Below are 23,202 nucleotides of genomic sequence, written 5' to 3' on the forward strand. Positions count from 1 at the left end.
AACAAATTTCAAGTACCGGTCATCTAAAAATGGGCTTATTTGGTTTATCCCGTTTCTATTTCTGACTTTGATTTTTTTTATACTGACTCTCTTCATTTTGAATTGCTTTGATGAGCAGCTGCTGTTTAAAAGGACTTTGAGCAGAATGACAGAAGAGAGAAACTAGCCTAGAGAAGTCAAAAAGATTTCACGCAAAATGTCGAAAAAGCGGCAAAATGGGTAAAGCGAAAAAAGTTCGACGAAGTAAAAAAACATAGCAGGACAAGTCCTGAAATACAATTCAAAGCATTGAATGAAAAACTTAGAAGTACTCTATCTAACCAGCAGATCACGTGAACAATGCCAGCGAAAACAGAACCAAAAGCATCTCTGAAACAGAACCAAAAACTGAGAAATTAAAACAATAAAAAACTGAACAAAAATATACTCATTGCTAAAACTCTAGAAGCTTTTACCCCTAAGGCAAAATTTGATCTCTTTAATTATACCTAATTCAAAAACATGTTCAAAACCAATTTTTGTTTCTGAAATCGGTCCAGTATTATATCTGCAATAACTGAAAGAAATTCATTGACCCTTGAAGATCGATTAACTCGAAAATGACAGAAAAATTCAAAAAAAAGAAATCAATTGCAAATTTTAATGAAATGTTACAGAAAATCGTGATATTAAAATCTTCAGAATCGTTTCTGTGTATCTAGAGGCTATTAGACGCCATCCCATAACCCAATTCCAAGCCTTCAAAAATTCATGGGCTCAAAGACCGATAGGCAAAAATTTTTAAAAATTTCAAATTTCAAAAAATAGAAATTCTTTCAAATAAAATGTAGAAAACCATTCACTTGCCCTCTAGCAACTATTTAATAACATACTGTCAAACATTGGATGAGGTTAGCTGGCTACTGAGGTGAGAAAAACTGACTAAAAGACTTGGAAAAACTTAAAAAAATTGCAAATTTTATCAAGAAATTTGTAACATTCGAAAGGTGAAATTGTTGAAAACAAATCCATTGAAACTATCAACCATGCAGTAACTTTCATCAGACCGTGGAATAGGTTTTTTTGGTACTTGAGAGTGGACAAATACGAAAAACCTTGAAATTGCAAATTTTATCAAAAATGTGCTAAAATGAGACATTAAAATGTTGAAAACCAATCCGTTGTTACTACAAAACTATGCAGTGCTCTATTATAAAACCTCAAACGAGATTCCTTGGCCCCTGAAACTGGAAAAACTCAAAAAAGGACAAAAATTTTCAAAAAACTTGAAAAAAAATTGCAAAATTATTATCATTTGCGTGTTTGTGTTTGTAGTACCAAAACATATAGCTCATAAAAAAGTCATAAAAAGTAAATTTGTCTGGAAAAAGGCCTTCATCAACTTTTAAAAACTTCAACCTAAGACTAATCAAACAAAAAACTCAAAAAATCACAAAAAAAAACATGAAAAATTGCAGCATTTTGAGCCCAAAAACTCCTAAAAACGACCTTTTAAACTTCAATTAAGGCCATCCCAGCAGCTGCACCACTCTAAGCACTTGAAGGACCACTAAAGCCCACTTTGGGCCTCTAATGAAACTTAATTCTCCGCTGGGCTTTACCTGTTTATCCCGTTTTGAAAGATCAAAATCATTGAAAAATGTGTGAACACATCTTAAAAAAAAACACAGCGCCCCAATACAATTCAAATTCTTTGAATTGTAAAAAAATAGGAGCGCTATAATAGCCGACTGAGAAGATGAGGGCGTCCATTAATAACATATTTTCAAATTATTCAGAAACCAGTGAGCCGTAAGGCTCTAAGAGGACTTAATGCCCTCCTCCCTCTTATCCTGTTCAACCCGTTTTTGAAGACAAAAGTTAAAAACGTCTGACGAAAAACTGGTCAGGCAAAAAATCGCGAAAAAACATCGCCGGTAGAATAATGGAAACGACTAAAAGATTCGTTCAATATCTCTAAACGTACCTCACGTAAATAAAAAAAATCAAAAGAGAAAGAAATAAAGTTATCTGGTATCAGGCCGAGGTTATACAGGTGGAGCAAAAGGAAAGTTTGGGTGCTAAATAGGTGGGTCGAGGTGGGTAGTAGAGGTGTTTGTGGTGGTCAGGTTGATGTGTAAGGTGCCTGTAGTTTGGATAGGGAGGAAGGACTTTTATGGAAGAAAACTGCTAAAAATTCCCTTTCGACCATGAGTTTTACAGGCAGTTCCTAATTACTATTTATTAGTAATTAAGCTACTGTTAAAGTCCAATGTTGGAAATACAAGTGTGCGTTCAAAAACAGAAAACAAGTTCGAAATTAGAAGTAGGATCTTTTCAGTATATGCCCCCACCCCATTACATAGTAAATCATTATGTAAAATATCGCACGTGTAAATAACCCACTAAGCGGGGGGGGGGGGGGGGGGGACAAAAGAAAAAGATCCGAAAAACAAAAAATCAAGTCATCCCCATCTAACTGCTCACCAAACATGTAACATCCGATTTTATAACAGCTATCATTTGGAAGCAATATAAAAGAAATTAACATGAAAGTCAAATCTGATAAGAAACAATGATTAAATAGCTAAAAATCTGTCTTCACAAGTTGCGACTACAAAACAACCATTCACAAAAGAAGGTACAAGGAAAATAGTTTTCATCCTAATTTCAAGGACCACCATCTGACAGAAAAAACAAAAACAGTACATACACACGAACAGTAGCACACGAGGAAAGAGGGAAAAAAGGAGGAGCAATAAGAATTTTTTAACAAATATCCTTACAAAAATGTAACACGGTACTTCACAACATATGTTCTAAAAAAACCTTCAAAATGCAGATTTATTCCTTTTGTACCCCTCCCCCAGCTTGGTGGAGTGCATATTATTTGCACCCCGACGCACGTGCTATATACACGGGGGACTGAAAAAATTTTTGCTCGATTACTAGCCCAGCCATTTCGTTTCATAGACGTACTTAACAACTAAAACGAGGAAACCACAATATAATCTGAATTTACAAATGTGTACTATTTATCTCACTGAAAACTTCTATCTCACACGAGCTATCACTTCTTGGGGGAAGCATTACATGAAGAATAGCTCTAAATCAGTCAGTCAAAAAAATCGATTGCAAAAAAGTTAAAATCAGAAAGTAATTTGAAAAAAAACCCATAACCCTATACGCGCAAAAACGCACGAAGAACTAAAAACTATTACAAGAAATCTTGTTTCGAAGATCTAGTCACTACTATTAAAATCAAAGGATCTTTTCCGTTTGTGCCCAGCTCCCCCCGAATACGATATGCAACTCCCAGCTACAGATGACGTGCCATTATCTGGTAAATCATTATGTAAAAAAATAGCAAGTGCGTGTGCGGGTGCAAATAATATGCAGCCACTAAGCTGGCTGGGTACACACGGAAAAAATCCAAATCAAATTATGAAAACGTTAATTCTATCTTCAGATTGATTAAAAGAATACAACACTCCTGTAGGAGTTAATAAAAAACCAAAACGAAGCAAAAAGCAAAGAAATGGCATAAATCAATTTAGCAGAAAAAAATTCAAATGACAGAAAAAAAACCACATAACTACAAGCCATAATCCTTAACCACAGGATACCATAAAACAATAGAAGTCCTAGCTAAACCTCTTAGCAGTTTTGATGGCAGAAAGAGACAATATAACAACAAAGCATGGCAACAATCACAAATTCACCTGATTATTTTCAAAGCAAACGGTATCTCACTGAAAATGTTAGCTAAAAGTTGGAGCTAAAAATTGCCTGAAAAAAAAACTGTTATTTTAAAACTGTTAAGTGATAGCACCACAAGAAAAGCTAGAAAAACGTTTAAGACTAAGAATCAACTTCGAGCGTTGGGCTTCGGTAGTGGCCAGCAGAGGCTTAGGGGTACATCAAGAGGGTGTGAGTGGAGAGACGGGGTCAATCGATTGGGGGGGCGGGGCGTCAAGTGATGGGGGTTGGGTGATTGTGAGAGAGCTGAACAACAGGGAGTCCAAATCGTCGGGTGTCGGAAGAGGATGAACGAGGGTTTTGTGGGGTGGGGATGGGGGAAGATCAGATAGGTAGGCGGGACTTAAATGGGATCAAAACCTCTCGAACTGACCTTTTCACCCTGAATATTACTAAATGCACTTCCAAATTAATATATTGCAACAAAGCTACAATTAAAGTCCAATGTTCCAAAACAGAAGTCAACGCCCTAAATAAAAGTCAAATCTCGAAGTCTTCAAGTCATGTACAAACTTGCGTCAGCTAAAAAAAACCCTGTAAAATCTCAATACTCCTCTGCGAGTCGTAAATAGCCCACAGGACTAATGCAAGTGCTACAAACTTTTGAGAACAAATAATATAGCTAATACTTTTTGAAAAACAATATTGTAAAATGCACAGCAATCAGAAGCTACGCTTTGAAACAACTATCTCGTCTAACATAAAACTCATTAGCAAACATGGCAACTGTCATTAAATAGACTAAGAGATAAGTCAACGAGTCCAAAAAGGTATTGTCAAAGTCATTGAAAGTATTAGCTTTTAACAGAAACTGTTAAACTGATTATGAAAACCCTCATTAGCACCCTATAAGACTTTTCCTTAATGCTATTAAGTGATAAGACTGCAAAAAGTAAAAATAGAAAATTCAAATTTTTCAGAAAAGGTACTGCCAGTCATGAAAAAGAGTGGCTGTTAACTCAAGCATCTAATTATGTCCATTTAAGCTTAATTGGCAACCAATAAAACATAACCGACTAAACGTCGGAATAATTGCTCTCGAACAACTAGTGGGAGCTATTAATCAATTGCAGCCTGCTTCAGTCGGTGGGGTGGAAGGGGGAGCCTAAATGGGACAAAGACGTTCAAGGGCTTCAAATAACCACATTAGAGGTTAACATATACCACTATTAAGATTTAGAGTAAAAAATGGCACCAGTTTTGGCGCATTTTTCATTTGGCTTTTAGTATTAAATTGCCGCCAATTGAGTTCAGCTGCTTGAAATTGTGATTGAGAGAGAATTTTAGATCACGCGAAACGCAAAAAGTCAAGGGCGTAAATGTCACTCGAAAAGTCAAAACTGTCCAGCAAAAATTTTGCATAAAAGATGCACACTTTTACAATAATTGCTATGAAATTACTTCAAGAGCAATAAAAACCTGTCATCAAAAATACTATTTGCTAAGACAACAGATACTATTAAAAAAACGGGGGGGGGGGGGATGAAATATTCAAACATTTTATGACAACTTGTGTCAAAGTGATAAACATAGCCAGCTAATTGCCAGAAAAAAGCCGCCGTTGACCCGCTTGATGCATTGGGATTGAAACAGAATAAGAAAAAAATGAGAGATAGAAACTGACAGATAGTTTCCAAAAAATTTCTAAATTTTTTTATTCGGCGTGCAACTTCTGCACAAAAAATCTGTGGTTAGATTATGAAATTACACTTAATTAGGCTTGCAAAACTAACACTATTTAACATAATACTAATACCAGCTAGCAATCGCTTTAAATTTTAATAACCTAATGCACTATGATTTTAATGATCGGACTTTAGATGCTTATCCTGTTTCTTCCGATCTTTTGATTTTGCTGTTTTGACTTCGACCGTATGCGTAATTCACAGCATGCGTGAAAGAATTTAAACTCCATTCAGTTGAAACATTGAGTGAGTGAGTGAGGTAAGTCAAAAGTCAAGCGTGAAAATCGTGACATATGTAAAACGAAAAACGTGATTAAAAGGTAAAGCTAATTAAAAAAAGCAGAGCGCCTAAATAATAGCGACTGAGAGGCTGACAGCGGCTATTAATAAGCACTGGCACAATCATAACACATATGTACCATATTTAAAGCTTTCAAGAGAAAAACACTGGAAACAGTACTCAAAATGACGCACATGACAAAAAATTCCATCTCAAAAACCGAAAATTTGTTCAAATGTCAATTTCTCACTCTGCTTCAAAAGCAGTTTGAAATCACGCCTGAAATCTACTGAATTTATTTCTCCCTTTACTACTTCAGCGTGGCTAAAATCACCGCTCTAATTTGACTTCACACAGACGTGAAAAGCCTAAAAAACTGAACAGATCTTTGAACAGAAAAAAAGACAGCACATCAATACAATCCAACTACTTTGAACTGTAAAAAAACACAAGAAGGCCAACAATAGCTTTGCGGCTATTAATAAACATTGAATTGCCTAACTCGTTTCAGCGTGCGATAATAACACGAGGTATCGTAATGAATGAAGTTAACATTACGAAAAGAAAAATTTTGTGATTCAGATTTAATCACTTCGCGATAAGCAACTCATGAATGATACAATTAGCATTACGTGGCCAATGTTCGAAAAATCGAGCATCCATCCTCAACTTTATCGGACGTTTTCACGACCTATGTTCAAGATTAGAGTTGTGTGTGTGGAAACAGCTAAATTTAGTTCAAATTTGTTCAAAATTACCCCATTTCCACGGATACAGTATCTAATTAGCGAAATGGAAGACAGCCTAATTGACAATTAATTTTACAAATATCCTTTCCGATATTAAATTGGATTAAGAAGACACTGTTCATAAGAACAATTAAGTCTTTGAATTTGTCTCAAGTAATTACTAGTAAAATTCAGTCAAAAAAGTTTTAGGATAATTACACGCTCAAAATGATTTTGTTTCCACAAAACGCAAAATTTACTGAAATTGGTCATGTAATGAGGACTCCATGCGTTATAATAGGATCTTTGCGCAAGGTGGGATGTTTGAAAAACTGTTATACCGATCATTTTTTGTAGTTAACTGTCCAAATGATACAATAGTTTCGGCTCAAAAAATTTCTGATAGTCAGGATTTTGTTTGTACATATTTAGGATTTTAGACGTATCGAGTTTTTCATATATTCTTTTACTAAAATAAGCTTTCGAAAAAAGTAGAGTAGCGTAGTTGACTTACTACTAGAGCCCTGAGTATGAGTTTTGATATTACCGCTCATATTGAATAAGTTTTTAATCTGCCAGCGTTTTGTGCTAAGTAGAAGTCAGCAAAATAGCATTAAATAACTAATTACGAGTACGACAAACAGGTGGTATCTAGATCATTTACAGAAACAGCTACATATTGCAACTCCCATAACATTCAAACTATACACCACTCAGAAATCAGATCTCAAATTGCTTGTGAATTTTCCACATACAGGCCAACTAAAAATCAAGGAAGGAGTCCAGTCCAATGAGTTATATTGAGGAAACTCCGAAGCAATTTTTCAGTTTTTCTATTTACAATCACTGAACTTTGCATTAACAAAACATAACCGACTAAACGTCGGAAGAATTGCTCTCGAACGACTAGTGGGAGCTCTAATCAATTGCAGCCTGCTTCAGTCGAGGGGGGGGGGGGGGGGGGTGGTTGAGGGAGGGGGGAGCATAAATGGGACTAAAAAGTTCAATAGTGGGCTTCAAATAACCACATTAGAGGTTAACATATAACACTAATAAGATTTAAAGTAAAAAATGACACCATGTTCGGCGCACTTTTCATTTGATTTTGTATTAAATTGCCGCCAATTGAGTTCAGCTGCTTGAAATTGGGGTTTAGAGAGAATTTTAGATCACGCGAAACGCAAACAGTCAAGGGCGTAAAAGTCACTTCAAAAAGTCAAAACCGTCAAGCGAAACTTTTGCATAAAAAATAGACACACACGTTTACAATAATTGCTATGAACTTCGTTCAAGAGCAATTTAACAATGATTCTCACGTTAATTTTCTGTTTCGAGTCCTGACAACACATACTGACCTTAGATGGATATGAATAAGTCACTTTCTTTTTCCTCAGTTCAATTTTGGTAGCAATGTCAACTTTGTCTGTTTCTTCCCCAGAAGAAACTAACCCCGATGCATTGTTAACAGAGGACAATCTGTACTGTAAAGGATTTGTAACAATATTGGGATTTTGATAAAAAGTTGGTCGAAAATGTTTGCGCAGACTGTTTAGGTCCATAACAGCACAACAGTTAAAAATTAGACAAACAAACTGCAAGATAAGTTATAAATATTCGATAATAAAGATATGTACGATAGAGAAAAGTAATCTAAGCTAGACATTTCTGATAACAACACCAGCTGTTTATAGATTACAACACCAGCTGACTGTACAACACTGTTAGACTTTGCATTACATGCACTTGATTAAAACTTTAAGACAAATTACGGACACAAACATTGATTCATGCATAACGAAATCACGTTTCAACAAACTCTTTTTTGAAAATAAAAAGTAAGTATAACCGCATGGTTAGCTAATATCTCAACTCAAAATTAATTTAACCAAAAATACGCAATTAACTTTTTATTACAGAGTGCTATCTAACATTTCAAAACAGATGAAAAATCAAAGAAAAACATCTGTTACATTCACAAGTTTGGAATACCAAAATCACAGAACACTTGGTTAAAAACAACACAGACGATTTGTAAACTCAATACAGCCATTCGTCATATAACAATAACAGTCTATTAATCGCGCAAACTCATAGCTCATATTCTCAAAACAACACTTGCAAATTTACAAACAACCACAAACACTCGAACAAAATATCAAAAATGTGCTGGGTGTGCTTATTAGACTGGTAGAAGATTGATGCGAATGAGTTTCAACAGCTACAGCTCTCGGCGCCTGTACAGCCTGACAGTTGGAGACAACTTATCAAATCAGTGCAAAAGGCATCTTGATAGTTTTATGCAAATGGTCCATCAGTATGTGTTCTCTAGTTATGAGATCACATACCAACACAAGTTTAATTACACGATATACGAGAGCACAAAATTTATTACTCTGCCTTCAGGTCAAAAACAGCTTTAAAAAAGAATTTATCTGAAGACAACACTATCGGAACAAAGGAATCATAGATACAAAGAATCAGATTACGAGACTCGGAAAGGACAGTAAACGGTACCATGCCGTACTCCTGGCCCTTATCAACATTTCTTCAAATTTCAAACACACCAGGCAGATTGCCCGGAAAATAGCTGCCATTGATTCTCAAAACTCCGATTGAAAAGAATTGATTGTTTTACAAAAACTGTTTAAAATGCGAGATAATTTGATTGGAGTTTGTAGTCAAACAAACTCAATTCCTTTTAATGCGAGGATACAGGGGTTACTACCAATGCCAATAAACATTAGACCTGTAAATTAAGACCAATTTGACGAAAGGTCAAATACTGAGCATCTGAAACTGCTTATGGGTTTTTCCGTTTCTATTTTTAATCTCATTTTTCGATACTGACCGATAATTTAGAATGCTTTAATGAGCAGCTGCTGTTTAAAACCACACAGAGCAGAAAGAGAGAAGGAAACTTGACTGGCGAAGTCAAAATTTCACGCAAATTATATAACAAGCTGTAAGCTATGGTAAAAACAAACAAATTTCTTTTGATGAAGTAAAAAAAAACATAGCAGCAGAAGTCCTGAATTACAATCCCCAGAATTGAAAAAAAAACTAATATCACTGTCGCCTTATTTTTACTCCGCCAGAATCTGTCCTCAATCAGCACAAAAGAAAAAAAATCTGCACTAAATGCAGGAAAGTATTCAAAGAATCCTAATAATTTATTAAAATTCTGTCAAAGTTTATAAAATAGACATAACCGACTAAAGTCCGGTGAAATTTTAAGAATTACCCATTTCACCAAGAAATTATGTTTTCAAGTTTAAATGGACGAAAATGTTGGTGGTACCGACTCGCGTAAAAAAGACCAGCAAGACTAGCATAACGAGTAAAAAAACACATTTTTCCTAACGAGAAAGTAGATGAGATCAGTCATTACTGAGTCTCGTAACAACAGCAAACAGGCAGAACAAAATTGACCAACACTTTCTGAAAAACCAAATGAAACAAGATTGTTAAAACCGTAGCTATGAAATCGAAACATTATCATTATAGAAATGCACTTATACCTTAGTCGAAAGACCACACTAAAGAAATGTACGAGACAACTAAATGAATAACGATTAACTACAATTCTCGCTGCAAAACGGCCAATTCTCAAATAAAATTACATTTATCTTGTTTGAAAACCGACAGCAAGAGTCTACAAAATGGGCAAAAGTAAAAAAAACTGATATTTATTAACAAGTGGAGACAAAGTAAAAAGTAAAACCTCCAGCTAAAGAAAGAAAGCATTCTAAAAATTATTAACATAACCAACTAACATCGCTGGAATTGCCTCAATAGGTTCACGTATCTGATATTGAAAATCCAATGCCACCTATCATTAATGAGACTATTTGGATTTGAAAACACATAACATAGACGAAAAACCATTTTAATCAACTGAAAACATTAAATAGCTTCTGCAATGAACGGGATTAAATTATTAAACAACAAAACGAACAACAAATACGAAAAAAAACACACAAAACTAACATTTATGAAAGAGTTCCAAATTCGTTAACATAGCCAACAAATTGCCAGAAAATAGTCGCTGTTGACCCGCTCGACACACATTGGGATTGAAACAGAAAAAATAAAGAGATAGAGATTCAAGAGTTTTTCAAAGTGTTAAAGTGTATTATCTGGTGTACAAATTCCGCATATTCGGTTAGATTCTAAAATTAAAGTTAATTCAGCTGCTAAACTGAACGCTATTAGGCATAACACTCATTCCAGCTGGCAATCACTTTAATGAACTTTGAAAACCTGATGCACTATGACTTAATGACCGGGCTTTATCAGTTTACCTATTTCTCTTGATCTTTCGATTTTGCTCTTTTGACTTTGACAGTATTCACCACAATACGTAATTCAATGCGTGAAGGAACTTAAAATCCATTCAGTTGAAACAGTGAGTGAAGTAAGTCATAAGTCAATCGAGAAAATCGTGACCTATGTAAAAACAAAAAACGTGATCAAAGGTAAAGCAATCAAAAAATGGAGAGCGCCTAAATAATAGCCGTTTAGAGGCTGCCGTCGATTATTAAAAAACAGCGATTATTATCAGCTGCGCATTGAGAGATTCAAAAACCGCAACTAAGCACCATTAAAGCACGTTTTAAATACGTGTAAAAATAAAAAAAAACTTAGTTAAACAGAGGTAAAATTGCCGCAAGTGAAAAAAATTCTCTTAGAAACCAAAATCTACTGACTTGAACTGTTCGCTTCAAAATTCCAGCTTGACTATAATATTTATATTGCCGGAGAATAACCGCTTTTGACCCGCTTGAGGCACATCGGGATTGAAACAGAAAAAGAATAAAGAGGAGACCAAAACCACCTAACGTCGGGCGAATTGCTCTCGAACAACAGGCGAGCGGTTGGCTTCGGTAGTAGCCAGGTGGGGCTAGATATGTTAGCATTAATGGGGATGGGTAGTGGAGTGGAGGGATGGGGGTCAGGTGATGGGGGGGGGGGCAGGGTTCGGTGGGCTGGTTGAGATGGGGTTGCAAATCAGCAGGTGGAGGAGGCCGGATGGGAGGTGCTAGGATTTTGAAATTTAAAGATTAAGAAGCGCCTTTCACGTCATGAAATTGTTTCCTCAAAACAGTTTTGGTGAATCGCATACTTAGAGACTAAAATGCGTCAGGCTATAAAAGAGATGCTCAGTCACTTTACCTGTTTATCCCTTTTGGAGGACAAAAAGTCAAACACAAAATTGATCAAGGAAAGAAACGCATTAAAAAAGACCGACGGTCTTCTATAATTGCTGCAATCGTCGTTTGAAATCAATTAAAAAGATTGACAGAATTTGTTTCTAAGTGCCAACAACTGTTCTAAATTGGTAGTCACATTCAATTAAATTCTAAAAAAATACTAAATTCTAAACTGAAGGCTCTTAAGCTTATAACTGAAACAGACTACCAATGGACTCTAACCAACTTTAATAGCCTAATGCAACGACTTAGTGACCGGGCTTTATCGATTTCTCCCGTTCCTTTCCAATTTGCTCCTATGACACTATTTACAATATTGCCTCATTCATTGAGTGAAAATAGAGAGGGACGTAAGTCAAATTTCTGCCTAAGTAAAACAAAAAACATAATTACAGGGTACCGCAAAAGAAAAGCAACTAAATAATAGCTGTTGGGCAAATGGCGACTGCGATTCAAACAGCTGATAAACATTGAAAAGTACCTAAGCACATTGCCCCACTCATATGCACAATAGTCCAAAAAAACTACAATACTGGTTTTACTCGGTATCTTCACTTAGCTTGGTTTTGCTCCCTCAACATCTTTATAAAGCTCTGCTATTTCAACTGAGGAGAACAGTTTTATTAGTAAAAAAGCACATTTGAAATAACTTAAGAAAAAGGAGGGAACATATCTCGGAATTCGATTTCCACTCAATAACAACCTAAAACGTCAACCGCAGTTAACACTAAGGTTGCCATAAAAAATTATTAATTTTAGCCTAACATAATTGCAATGTTTGATAAAATTTCTCAGACGATTTTTACACAATTGTTTGCCTACAGTAGTGGTTTTGTCTAGCATTGAAAGTTTGGTAATACTGGATGCTAGCTTACCAGATGCCCCAGTGAAAATTTGATAAATTCCATCCAAGTTTCTCAACAAAGAGAAGATTGTCAGGAAACCATAATTTAATAACAAATTTTTTCTATCATCTCTCGTCGATACAACGCAAATTCGGATTAAATCATAGTTGAACAACCGTAAAAATTAATCATTTTGAGACAACTTTTATTTTACTGTGAAATTTGGGGAGGGTTCATCAGCTTTGCATGAAAGTATCTGCTAGTCACCATTAACTGGCATATTATCAGCGCAAATCTAATTGGTAGGCGGAACCTGAAAGATAACCATTGTGTAAGAGCTATTTTTGAGCAAACGTTGAAATAGACTTATGTCGGAAAATAAATCTTTACTCCCGAAAATAGTGGATGCTATCTTAATTTTGACGTTCAGTATAGTTCCTGGTGTGTCCCATCATTTCATCCCTATTTGTTTACTTTCATACTAACTATTCTATCATGACTCCCGTGCAATTGACATGCCTCCGCTTGATAAGAAGCTATCACAGCTTAAAATGGGTTTGAATATGGTGCTTACTTATTTTATTATTAAAAAATGCCCAAAATGCCGTCTGCTTGCAGAGTGAAATATTATTTGGAGAGGTGGGTTAAAGAAATCGGGGTGAAAACAAGCAGAACCTTCCAGCAAAGAAAAAAAGGGGGAAAAATGGTAGCACATTCTACAAAGTATACGCTAAAAACAAAACATAGCTGGCTAGAAAAATGAATTTGATAGTTATAGAGGTATAGGATCTTAGTCCCCAATCAATATTAAAGCAACAACGCCAAATTTCTGACTCAGGTAAAACAGGATTTAAGGGTAAAACGACTAAAGGAGAGCGCCTAAATAATAGCCGTTGGGAAGCTGACGAGAGCTATTCAAACAGCTGAAACTTTGAATAGTACTAAGCACAGTGCCCCACTCATGTGCACAATAGTCCAAAAACTACAATCTTGTCGTCTAACGCTGCATCATTACACCGAATGGTTTTCTCAAACGATTTTTACACAATTGTTTGCCTACAGTAGTGGTTCTGTCTAGCATTGAAAGTTTGGTAATGTTGAAAGTATAATGTTAATTGTTTAAAGTATGGAAAGATATACGTACCTCATCCACGTGCTGATTTACATCTTGGTTATTTATGAAATGAGTGAATGCAACAAGGAGCTAACACGTGCTATTTATACTAGATTTGTCCCCAAATTTTCATATTGTTATAGGTGATATGATGACCCTTGATCTTTTAGAGAAGTAAATTATCAGAGTAAATAGCTAGTTAAGATCGGATGTCATAAGAAGTCAAGGAAGTTATAAATTAAAGGTGATCACCATGAATGTAAAAGTGCGGTAATTTGGGGTAATAAATATGGACTGAATTTCGTGTTAATCGCCACAGTTGTCAACCATTATTTCTAATTTAACTATTCGATTACAAGATTTGTCTCTGCGTTCCCATTAACCGACAGGTTATGGGCCCAGAGCTTTTCTAAGTTAAGTAATCAACCCCCATCGTAAATAGAAAAACGTTGTTGCTGCGCCTCTCTGATACATAAGAGGATCACTGAAATCACTGGGGGAGGAAGACAGAGAAGACAAGGAGAGACAAGCCTTGTAGTCAAGAAGTGGCCAAGTGAGACCAGAAGAAGCAAGAGTAAGAAGCTTGTGTAACCGGTTGGGGGACTTCAATTGTGGAGTTGGAAGCTCTTGTAAGTGGTTGGGGGACTTCACTTGTGAAGTGACCAGTTTGTGAAGCTGGTTGGAGGACTTCATCTGTTGAGTCGAGAGCTTGTGTACCTGGTCGGGGGACTTCAATCGTGGAGTGCTAAGTGTGTGTAGCTAAGCAGTGGATTCTGCTTGTGAAGAAGAGTGAGTTGAGCTGCTGTGGGGAATCAAAAAGGAGCGCGGAGGTTCAATTGTATAACAGAGCTGTCGGGGAACCAGGATTGCTTAGTATAGCTGAGAACAGCTCAGCTTAAACAACTGTTTCATTTTCAATTATGTGTGCTGTGCTTCTGTAAGATACAAGTTTGGTCGAAAGACACAAAAGTTGGTGGTAAAACATTTCTTAAATAGGACTAGGATTAGGGTTCGAGTACATTATCCTCGGAGGGTGTTGGTATCCTCATCGTGCTTAATCGCGGCAGAAAAACGCTGGCTCAATGTCAATGTCCTGCTTTCGATTTTGTCAAGGATATTACAGAACTCGAACAGAACACCAACTTCTAGATTAATTTAGTCGACCAAACTCTTTTTGCTTAGTGTTTTTTTCCTTACAAGTGCTACCATATTACAACAAGTGCTAACCTGGTGCTATAAAGCATTTTTTTGATACACAAACATAACGACTCACCGCTTCGTCGCCCTATAACACAGCCACCAACAGGCAACAGATTCAAACACGCGTAGAAAGGAAAGCAGTTTTGATCTAAGTCCAAACAAGATTTTTTTTCACAGCCCGACCCCTTTTACAAAAGAATATTTACCTAGAGCAGTACTAGCTTAGAAAAACAAAGGACATAGTTGGGGCATCATAAGTCTTTGGTTCAGTAGGGAACAATTAAAGCTAAAGAGTTAATTTGAGGCGAACGGAAATTAAACGAAAGTAAGACAGGCCTAACAATGAGCTCAAAATTAGAAAGATTGGTATTCAGCGGGCGTGAGGATGATTTCTTGTATTTTGCTGAACAGTTTGAGGCTCGAATGCACTCTTTAGAACTTGGTAAAGTTCTTAGTGGAGAAGCCACCTATCTAGATTATGTGCCAGCTGTTAGAAATAATTCTTCGGAGGAGCAACGTAGGCAAGCTATAGAAAAAGGGAGGGAAGAACTAGAAGAGAAAAAAAAGACATTGTGGTACGAGTTAGTTCAGGCTTTAGACAAAACATCAGTTCTTTTTCTTAGACCACATAAGGGTGATGGCACTAGAGCTTGGGATGTACTGTGTAAACGCTTCAAAAGTTTTGAGAGACCCCAGCTACACAAATTGATAGCGCAATTAACTAGCCTTAGGAAGACTTCAAGTGAGAGTATAGTAGATTATCTGACCAGAGCAGATGATATGCAATACAACTTAACACTAGTGAATGAAGGAATTAGTGAAAAAATGTTTGTCTCAATAATTCTAAAAGGGCTCCCGAAGGAATATGAAAATTTCGCAACACTCAAGAAATACAGCAAAAACGAGAAAACTCTAGAGGAAATAAAACGAGACCTGATAAACTTCGATAATGAAAATGTAAAAACCAAAACAGAGAGCGTATTCTTTAATAAGGAACGGAAATGTTTCAACTGCGAGAAAATGGGACATATCGCAAAAGAATGTAGGTTTAAGAAAACGATTCCTGAACAAACCAAAGCTTCTCAAATGAAATGTTTTAAGGGTGGTGAGCACGGACATATAGCTAAATTTTGTAGAAAACAACAGAAATATGAGAAAAAGTTTGTAAGTCAAAGCAGGAGAACCAACCAGAGGAGCACCAAAATTTATTTGAGGAGCAGAATTTAGAAGAAGAAGAAGAAGAGATTTTTTCCTTCTTTCAAACGTCGAAAAACAACCTTGCAAATGAGCTAGATTTAGACTCAGGTGCTACCAGTCATATGATTAGAGATGAAAGTTTATTCATAGATATAGACAAGGAGTATTCTGGTACCATCACTAATGCAAACAGCAGTAAAAGTTCAATTAGTGGGAAAGGAACAGTTGAAATTAGGGTTTTGGATTCCAATGGTTTAGCGCGAAAAATAAGATTAAATAATGCGTTGCTTGTTCCCAACAACACAAGGAATCTGATATCAGTGTCAAAACTTAGAGCAACAGGCAATGAGGTCGTCTTTGGCGTGACTTTAGAAATACGAACTAAGAACGGAACAGTTTTCCCTTTCGAGGAAAGAGATAGTTTATTTATCTGGCACAACATTGATTACGGCGAGCAGTGCAACTTAGCAAATGGAGATCCCCTTAGTTTGTGGCATAAGCGTTTGGGTCATAACAATGTTGAGGACATATACAAATTAAAAGATCACGCAGTGGGGCTAAAAGTAAACGAGCATATTTAGCAAACTGTGAAATATGTCAGCTAAATAAATCAAAGAAACTTCCAGTACCGAGAGACTCAGGAACAAGAGCAAGTGAAGTCTTAGAAATTATTCATACCGACATATTAGGGCCCATCCAACCGGAAGCGGTTGATGGTCATAGGTATGCAATAGGGTTCGTGGATAGTTTTAGCAGATATCAGAAACTATATTTTTTGAGGACAAGGGACGAGGCCTTTGAAAAAGTTGAACAGTTCTTTGCAGACATAGGACAACCAGGAACCTTAGTTTGTGACGGTGCAGGGGAATATGTGTCAAATGACATAAAACAATTATGTAGACGAAAAGGCGTTAGGCTTGAGTTCTTGGCACCGTAAACACCACAAGAAAACGGAAAGGTTGAGAGGAACTGGGGGACAATCACCCCAATGGCTAGATGTCTTTTAGAGCAGTCAGGTTTAGAAAAAGAGTATTGGCCATATGCACTTAACATGGCAAGTGAGATTAAAAATTTTTGTTTCCATTCAGGTATTCAGAAGACACCTTTTGAAACAATGTACAAGAAGAAACCTAACTTAGAATCTATCAAGGTGTTTGGTTGTTCAGCTTTCGTTCATGTTGAAAAAAATTTTCGTGGTAAGATTGATAGAACTTCTCAAAAAGGAACATTCTTAGGGTCTTCAGACAATAGTAAGACTTATCTGGTAGGTACTCCAAATGACAAAGGGGTTTTAAGGTTAGAAAATCTCGCAATGTAACTTTCAACGAAAACGAAATGTTTACTGAAGTCAAAGAAAAGAAGGAGGAGATAGTCAACAAGCATCAATCAGATGGTGATAGAGATTTAAACCCGGTAGCTTTCCTTGGTGAAATTGTTAACAACGAATTGCTACCTAAGTCTATTGATGAAGCAATTAGGGATAAAAACTGGTACGAGGCAATGAAGTTAGAATACAACTCATTAGTGGAAAATAAAGTTTGGGAACTGGTAGAGAACAAAGGAAATAAACCCATTGGTAGCCGCTGGCACTTTGCTCTTAAGTTTGGTCCTAGTGGTGAGATAACAAGGTATAAGGCAAGATTCGTAGCAAAAGGATTTAGCCAAGTTCCAGGTCGGGATTACAACGAAACCTACTCACCAACAACACGCCTCTCAACAATTCGAGTACTGATAAGCTACGCAGTATATAAAAACACCGAGTTAAAACAAATGGATATCAAAACAGCATACTTAAACGCTGACATCGAAGAAGAAATCTTTATGCAACAGCCCGAAGGGTTTGAAAAGTTTGACAAGCAAGGAAATCCATTAATTTGTAAGCTGAGGAAAAGTTTATATGGATTGAAACAGTCCGGTAGAAATTGGTACTTAACAATCAAAACTTTTCTCAACCAATTAAGTTTCACGCCGGCTATTCAAGATGAGTGTCTTTTCATAAAGAAAGGAGAAAATGGTATAGAAGGATTAGTGTGTCTTTGGGTAGATGATATGGTGATATTAGGATTGCAGGAAGGCTTTTGTGAAAACTTTAAAAATAAAGTTAGTGAGCAATTTCAAATTAGCAGTTATGGAGATCTTAGCTGGTTCTTAAATATAAAAATTGAGCGAACACAAAACGAAATTATGCTAAGCCAAGAAGCATATGTAGAAAAACTACTAGAGAAGTTTAACATGAGCGAATCAAAGACAATGGAAACACCTTTAGATGTTAGCCTGAAACTATCAAAATTAGATTCACCAGAAATAGGCAGCAATGAGCATAGAGAAATGCAATCATGTGATTATAGGGGTATAGTGGGATGTTTGAACTATTTGGCACTAACAAGCAGACCAGATATTGCGCACGCAGCCAATTTATTGAGTTCGTTTGTTGGAAAACCTGGAAGGCGACATTGGAATGCGGCAAAAGGGTGTTTACGTTACCTAAAAGGTACAAAATCAGAGAAGATGGTTTTTAGAAAAAGTGAGAAACTGGAGTTAACAGGATTTTCAGACTCAGATTGGGCAGGCAACATAGACAATAGAAAAAGTACAAGTGGTTTTTGTTTTAAACTTAATAATAGTTCAGGTGCAATCAGTTGGGCTAGCAAGTTACGAAAGTGTGTATCTACTTCAACAGCTGAGGCTGAGCTTAACGCCGTAGTCGAGGCCAGTAAAGAAGCAGTACATTTGGTAAACCTATTACGAGAATTAGATTTAGAAATCCAGCAGCCAGTAAACGTCTTTGTAGACAATCAAGCTTGTATTGCTCTAAGTAAAAATTCGATGAATCACGGAAAGACAAAGCACTTTTCATTAAAAGTGCACTTCGTTCGGAATTTAGTCCAAAGTCGACTATTAGAGCTTAGCTACTTACCTACAGATCGCATGCCGGCAGACACACTTACAAAAGCATTGGGGAGGACCAAAGTATCACTTTTTCGTGATGTCCTTCTCGGAACAAACAAACACTTAACATGATAGGAGGAGTGTTGAAAGTATAATGTTAATTGTTTAAAGTATGGAAAGATATACGTACCTCATCCACGTGCTGATTTACATCTTGGTTATTTATGAAATGAGTGAATGCAACAAGGAGCTAACACGTGCTATTTATACTAGATTTGTCCCCAACTTTTCATATTGTTATAGGTGATATGATGACCCTTGATCTTTTAGAGAAGTAAATTATCAGAGTAAATAGCTAGTTAAGATCGGATGTCATAAGAAGTCAAGGAAGTTATAAATTAAAGGTGATCACCATGAATGTAAAAGTGCGGTAATTTGGGGTAATAAATATGGACTGAATTTCGTGTTAATCGCCACTGTTGTCAACCATTATTTCTAATTTAACTATTCGATTACAAGATTTGTCTCTGCGTTCCCATTAACCGACAGGTAATACTGGGTAGTAGTTTACCAGATGCCCCAGTAAAAATTTGATACACTACATCATTGATACAAGTTTTGCAACAAAAAAGGTCACCAAATCATAATTTATTCACAAATTTTTTCTATGATCTCTCGCCGATACTAAACGCAAATTCAGACTCAATCGTAGTGAAACAACCCTAAAAACTAATCATATTGTGAGACAACTTTCATTTTACTGTGAAACTTGGGAAGAGGTCAACAACTTTGCAATGGGGTATCTGGTGCATATTATCGTCGCAAATATAATTGGTAGGCAGAACCAATACGTAAGGATAACCATGGTGTAACAGCTGTTTTGAAATCGAAGCAAACGTTGAAATAGACTTCCGTCGAAAAATGAATTAAATTTTTACTCCCGAAAATAGTGGATGCTAACTTACTTTTGACGTTCAGTATAGTTCCTGGCGTGTCCCATCATTTCATTCCTATTTGTTTACTTTCATACTAATCATTCTATCATGACTCCAGTGCAATTGCCATGCCTCAGCTTGAAAAGAAGCTATCACAACTAAAAATGGGTTTAAATATGGTGCTTAATTATTTAATTATTAAAAAATGCCCAGAATGCCGTCTGCTGATTTGATTGCAGGGTGAAATACGATTTGGAGCAAAACCTTCAGCAAAGGAATAAAGGGAAAACGGTAGCACATTCTACGAAACAAACGCTAAAAACAAAAAAAACAAGAAAAACGGGATACAGAAATGGATTCAAAACGATAGTTTTGATAGTTGATAGAGGTTAAGGAGAATGTTCCCCAAGCAATATTAAAGTAACAACAACCATATTAATATTTCATCTTAATTTAAACAAAATCTTGTACTCATAACAAATTATTTTTCCCGTTTAAAAATTTAGACCAGTGTCCAGTTTGCGTGCACAACGCATTTAAATTATTCAGACATCGGAAGTATCGTTTCTCAAATGCTCCTGACAATCAAGTGTCACTTCAGACACAATAGAGAAATTCCCATCTTTTGAGGCATTCATGATAATAAAATCGCATCATTTAAACGTTTATGAAATTATATTCCAGAGTCAGCGTACGAAACTATTCGTGTTCATAGTTCAAAAAAATGAAAAAATGAGCACACAAGAAAGCAGAAACTTTCAGCAGGAACATGTGCTATTTAGGTAAAATATCAGGGCAATAGTTGCAATACCTCTGATGAAAAAAATTGGGACTATACTTATAGTGTGGGTGCTCAACTCTATTGTCAAATTCCGAGGCGTAGCTGAATAACTACGAGATGGTAATAACAGTCGTGTGGTAATGTCATTACTCAACAACAACAGTTATTCCAACAATTGCATAACTTTTACCATTGCGCAGCTGATTATACAAATTTTCACAGCAAATCTTCATATACAGAAGCCAAGACGAGGAGACAGTGGCAACGAAATGTTGTCTAATTCCAAGGTACTGTTTCGCAGCTGTTTAAGAATTGCGTTGTATTCATCGGGCGCTAAGACGTTATATAATTGATAATTTTTGCAACTATTATCACAACAAGAATTTACATTTAAAAAATAACCACGCAGATAGCAAAAAGAGGCCATTGATTCCCAAAAAACCGATTGGGATTAAGACACTAGGCATCTGAAACTCGTTAACGGGTTTGCTCCTATTTATTTAGGCAACTTTGTAAACTGCTGTTTAAACTCGTGTTTGAAGAAACAATCTCGAGGAGTCAAAAGTTATTCTAAGTGTTGAATAAACTCTACACTAAGATAAAGCAAAACGATATTTTGTTGAGCGAAGTAACGAAATTGAAGCCGAAGGACTTCCGAAAAAGAGTTGAAGTAGGAAATGCCCATACCACGTCACCAATTTTGCCTACCAGAATAGCACCTCAAGGTCAGCATACAAAAACATAGCCGTCAGAAACCTAAAAAAGAAAACATTTGACGCCCATTGTGGTCGAAACAAAAAAAACAGACGGCCTTTTTTCTGCAACCTTTAATTCGGCTTCTCAACTGAAGGCTATTAACCTAGTATCAAGCTCAATAGCCAGTATTTATCACCTAATGACCCAGCATTCTCGATTTTATCCAGTTTCTTTTGATTTTTCCCTCAGCCCTTTCACTATATTGTGTAGATTTGTTTGAATTATTACCAACTCCATTCAAGTGAAACAGAGGTAAGTCAGATTAGGTACGTTAAAGTCACGCATCAACGTTATCGAAAGGTAAAACGAACTTTTAAAAAGAGCACGCAAAAATCAAGGCCCCCGAGGAGCTAACGGTGGTTATTAAACAACTCATCGCAATCCTATCAACAGATTGAAAAAAGATTTTAAAAAATGACAGAACTTAGAAACTAATTATATGTTGTCTAAATTTTTTCATAAATTCTTGGCTACTTGTGAATGTCGCAGACCAAAGAAGACAACACTAAAAATTTTCTTTTAAACCTGTTTACAGAACTAGCTCAGGTAAGTAGAACATTTCACGGAAATGTGTCCAACAAGCTATAAAATAAGGTAAATCGACACGAATTTTAGTGCACGAAAAAATAGGACAAGTCCTGAAATACAATATGAATAATTGAATGAAAAACTATTTACACCCCAACCTGAACAGCACACCAATTGAACATTACGAGCCAGACGGACAAAAAAAAAGCTCCACAAAAGCATTCAAATTCGAGATCGTTTTGGTAATAAAAAAATAAGAGCCCAGGAGCAGAAAACTTGGCATGAAGGGAGCTCAGAAAAAACAGCAAACGATAAACAAAATTCCATAACAGTGAAAAACAAATTATTGAATAATTTAAAAACTTCCTCATACTTATGTGTTCGAAACCAAATATGTCATGCCAAATCTAAAGAACTAACTGGCAGACTAGCAGCAATCTGATTGGATAGAAAAGAGAAATCCGGACGCGCAGCAATCTGGTTGGATAAATAGGAGACGAAGAAATCCGAAAAAAAAACAAAGATTCTGAATGGTGGCCCACGCCAATTTAAGAGGCAGTCACCAAAAACTGAACAACGAAAAGTAACTTCAATTTTGAAATCTAAGTGATCGAAAAATGAGTGACCACACCTTACAAAAAACCACAGCAAGACAAGTCCCGAATTGCATACGGTAAATACCTGACCATGAGCAATTGATTATATAGTTCTAAAACTAATTATATGGCATATATTTATAAAAACAATATATTATAAAAATTAAAAGACGGAATTAGTAAAAGTCCTCAAAAATGAATATGCATTTTTGATAACTAGAGTTGTTAAAATTATCATAACTAACAAAAGAAGGCAAGAAACCATTTACACAGCGGATTCTTAAAAAGCAGCCACGAAACAAGCAGAAGACTGCTGCTGGTCTTAAGGCCAAAAAAAGATAAACAAAAACATAACCTCTTATTACTTCCACCGAGATGAATTTTACACCAAATGATGGCCAGACTAAAAAATTATCTAAAACTATTAAAAAAACAATTAAATTACTATAAACAATAGAAACAAACTAAAACGAATAAATGGAATGAATGTCGCTTAAGGGGGGCCGATCAGTGAGACGAAAAACAACAAAGAACGTAAAATCGAACGTAAAATAAACTCTTATGAAAACAAATAGTATAAAATCATAAAAACTAAAAGATATCAATTGGCTTAATCAAATAGGCTCACTCTCAATTGTGAAACCAGAAGACCTGTAATTAATAAGACTAAATGCCAGGACAAAAAGAAAAGGAAACAATCAAAACCCAAGGACTCACCAG

At 36.0% G+C, this 23,202-nt stretch overlaps 1 protein-coding gene across 1 annotated transcript in view; it reads right to left on the bottom strand.

Annotated features, from left to right (window-relative positions):
* The window catches only part of LOC142341633 (uncharacterized), a 147,884-nt gene that overhangs the window by 39,956 nt on the left and 84,726 nt on the right, over positions 1-23,202 (bottom strand). The gene's annotated exons all lie outside the window — the stretch shown is intronic.

This window comes from Convolutriloba macropyga, chromosome 6 (genome assembly GCF_964194025.1).
Source record: "Convolutriloba macropyga chromosome 6, txConMacr16.3, whole genome shotgun sequence".
Lineage (NCBI taxonomy): Eukaryota > Metazoa > Xenacoelomorpha > Acoela > Convolutidae > Convolutriloba > Convolutriloba macropyga.